General features: G+C 41.2%; 1 protein-coding gene across 1 annotated transcript in view; it reads right to left on the bottom strand.

Annotated features, from left to right (window-relative positions):
* LOC101861747 overlaps window positions 1-4,197 on the bottom strand; it is a gene marked incomplete at its 5' end in the record, with an annotated part of 45,978 nt that overhangs the window by 20,754 nt on the left and 21,027 nt on the right.

Below are 4,197 nucleotides of genomic sequence, written 5' to 3'. Positions count from 1 at the left end.
TAGGGGGAGGGGGGGGGGGTCAATTATCAATTCCCAACATATTAATAAGCAAAGTGTGAAAAAGCCAGTAAAGCTACTGAAATTTTACAGAATCAGTGATTTACATTTGTATGTAAGCTGTAAATAAAATTATTCCTTGATTCAAGAAAGCTGCTCGGACCAAAGTTTAAAATTTGAACGTGTGCACTCAGTGTACAACTACTGTGGATCGCCTTGCTTTGCCCATTATTCTCTTCACATACCCTTCCCTATGATGAGTTCCATTTCCTGCCTCCCACCCTCCCCCCTCCCCCCGACCCCTTTTCAAATGTAAAAAGAAAATGAAAACCTATAACGAAAAGATAACAAAAAGAGTTCGAAGTAATAAATATCGCATTGGATCTGAGCACTTCGACACGAATACAATTCCCAAGATAGACCTGACTCTCAACTCTGCTAATTCAATCCCTACACAGAAAAAGCCATTTGATTTCCGTTGGTTTGCCCTTTCCATCCTGTCAGGTTGTAAGTCCCTTGGGCCCCACACGATGCGAGGAGAAGAAACGATGAAGGGTTAACCGGGTTCTTTCTTGGAGTGACGTGAAGTAATTCTTTTGATCAGCGAATTGACAGTGGTAGTAAGTCTATATCTCCCCCTGGCTTGACTGTCTCATGAAGCAAGACTTGGTCGATTCCGCAGAATAATGACGGGGACAGAAGGGAGTGGGACACATCGCGATTCCTTACCTTTTATGTAGTCTATCTAGATTTACACACACTTGCAAAGGTGTTTCTTCTTATTTATGTCTAGCTTCGACCCTAGTTCTAACCCTGGCCCCACTGCATTTCACTAACCATAATATTACTGTCTCACCACACCATACCATTCCACGCATGCCCAAACCCTATTATCATTATTACATCATCGTCTGTGGTGTAGCAGTAAGAGGCCCCACCGTTGTATATTGAAGATTTGAACTTGATTTCCCGGATGGGGGTAATTTTTATCGAGTATCTCGGTCTTTCTGTGAGGACGTTGTGTCCCTCTCAGCCTGGATTGACTGACGGGCAATGTCGAAGTCCACCACCTAAATTATCTAAACTGTATTAATGGGATATAAAAAGCACCTGTATCAAAAATAAATTTGAAAACTTACTACGTCATACCACTGGCACGCCATCGTGACACAGAAGTCAACTAATTTCTCCTTTACTAAAAACTAAAAGACCCCAAAACGCCATCCTTCAGTGGCCACCAAACATTCTCAACTTTTCGCAACTCCTCCCCCCCCCCCTAAAAGAAAACAACAAAACAACAACAACAAACCCAAAACAACAACAACGACAACAACAACAACAACAACAACAACAACAACAACAACAACAACAACAACAACAACAACAACAACAACAACAACAACAACAGCAAAGAACTACACAGACAGTCTCAACACAAAAATAAATAAATAAGAAGACAAAAAAGTAGCATCTATACAGCCAGCAACATTAACAGACGAAATAACACCACCAACAACAGCAACAACAACAAAAACGATAAGAAGATCATAACCATTATCATTATCATCGGCAGCAGCAACAGCGACAGAAGCAGCAGCAGCAACAACAACAACAACAACAACAACAAAATCATCGTCTTCAACAACACAACAACAACAACAACGACGTCGAAGACGACGAAGAAATCATCTTCCAGATCAACAACAACAGCAACAACAATAACATAGAGACAAGTGGAACACGCCGTCTTTCTCACCCATTGTCCAGATCAATGGCTACCCCGCGCGGCCTGTCCACATCAGTGACTACTGTCCGGCGACTCGAGCCGTCCAGGGCGATCTTCTCCAGCCTGTGCCAGGAGTACACGGCGCCGTCCAGACCTGGCGTGGACTGACCCATGTTGGTGAAGTACAGGTGGCGAGACACCCAGTCGATGGCCAAACCTGGACAGAGAAAACGACAGATGGTGTTAAATTACAGTTGGGACAATTTATTAATCGTATAGCACACACATAAGGTTCTTAAACATCTAGCTCTCATTGGAAAAATTGAAGGCAAACGAGGCAGGGGTAGGCCCAGAACAATCTACTTGGGGAACCTAAACAAATGGGTAACAGGGAAAGATAAGGGAAACGTAGCTTTTTTAGAGCATCCGAGCAAAGGAATGAATGTAGAACCACGATCGCCGATGTCTGTCGCAGATCTGGCACTGGATGATGATGAAGATAGCCTACACTGGATCGGAATCTCTGGTGTAGCCGTTAGGCTTTTCGCCATTGCACACAGGGAACCCAAGTTCGATTCACCTCTCGGGAGGATTTTTTCTCATAAATCGAGTGTCTCAGTCTATCTGCTGTGACGCTCTGTTCCCCTCAGCCTGAGTTAGTCCTAGCAGCAGGATCAAAACCCGCCTCCTTAATTATCTATATAGTGTTAATCTGGGCGGAAAACATCAACATTTTATTTTTCAAATTGCAGAATTTGTCCGAGGAAGCTTAATTAATCGACACCAATAATTCCCACACATTGGCCAAGACAGAAAGGATTTTATTAATCAAATTAAAATGTATGAAACATTGGATCACCGATGTCTGAGGCATGACGGTTATGCGCTTCGCACCCCACGACAATAACAAGAATAAGGCGACCACGTCAATATATCCATGCGAAGGAGCAAGAAAGAGGTAAAGATCCTGGTCACTGCCTACCGTCATAAGAAGGAGTTGACACATGACTATTTTTTAAAAAGCGAATTAAAACAAAACCAGCGAAGTCCCTGGCAATTGATAGTCTATTTCCTTCGCCATTCTAACTTAATAAGCGGCAAACACACAACAAAACACTGAGTATCGAGACCATGATGAAAATCATCACTTAACACAGTCCCTGTTCCCTGGTTCTCTGATGCATTCAGCAGGGTTTGGATTCATGAAACATTAAAAAATAAAAATGCTAAAACGTAAAATAGCACTTCACTGAGACGTATATTACAGTCGACGGTACAATCCCTGTGGTAATACAAACCTCTCCCGACCCCCAAAGGGAACTCTATTTCCACAAAATGCATTCTGTGTCCTTCAGAAAATACCAGACGCTTCGTTATTGTGTAATTTTAAAGTGCAATGACCATTAGCATAATTTGATCGCTCTTTGGGGATATGCTACAGCAAACCAAAGAAAAACGTTTGGGTATAAATATTGAATTACAGATACACTGGTCCGTGTTTTAACAAAATTATCATTGTTATATTTTTTTTAGCGGGTGTGGGGGTGGGAGTTGGGAGTTGGGAGGGGTGGAGTGGAGGAGGAGAGGCGGTATGATATCGCATGACCTTTCTCTCAATATGATGAGAAGATGATTTTAATGTGCGTCTACTTATAATAAGACGATCAATGCATCTCGTCCCCGTGGATTGAAACTATCTAACCTGCATCCCCCCACCCCCCACCCCCCAAAATATCATGCACGCAAACAAAACAAAGAACAACCAAAAACAAGGCTGTGCACACAATAAGACTTGAGTAATGAATGTTGGACAGCGAGCAGGATGATGAAAATATAAAATTTAGTTAAAAATGGGCGAGAAGAAACAGTAAACGAGTAAGGTTACAGAATTGGTGTATATTTTATAATATATTTTACGATTTATTATACAATGAAAATGAGGTGGGTGTGCATGCCGTTGAAGTGAAAGCGTCATTTACAAGAGTAGGCTGTAAGAGCGATCTCTGAGACCTATACAGACCCGTGTGTTTTCTAAAGATTTCTTATGTTTTTGCACAGCATTTTTGAGAGAGATATTTTGATTGTTGTTGTTGCTGTCATTGTTGTTGTTGTTGTTGTTGTTGTTGTTGTTGTTGTTGTTGTTGTTGTTGCTGCTGTTGTTGTTGTTGTTGTTGTTGTTGTTGTTGTTGTTGTTGTTGTTGTTGTTGCTCTACTTGCTGTTGTTCTTGTTGTTGGTGTTGTGATTGCTGTAGTTGGAGGTGGTGCATCATTCATAAGGCAAAAGTTTTGCGCTAATTACTCGAATCGATGAGTATCAATTTATTTTGCAAACACGATGTAAACGACCTAAATGGAGATTTTAGAAAACAAAAATCAGTATGACATTATGTAAAAATACAAAAGAGGGAAATGAAAGGGAAAGTTATAAACGAGTTGGCTAATAATATCATAAACAATAATGATCAAATGATGAT

Source organism: Aplysia californica, unplaced genomic scaffold, assembly GCF_000002075.1.
Source record: "Aplysia californica isolate F4 #8 unplaced genomic scaffold, AplCal3.0 scaffold00352, whole genome shotgun sequence".
NCBI classification, from domain to species: domain Eukaryota; kingdom Metazoa; phylum Mollusca; class Gastropoda; order Aplysiida; family Aplysiidae; genus Aplysia; species Aplysia californica.
This window is presented reverse-complemented; position numbering and strand designations above follow the sequence as displayed.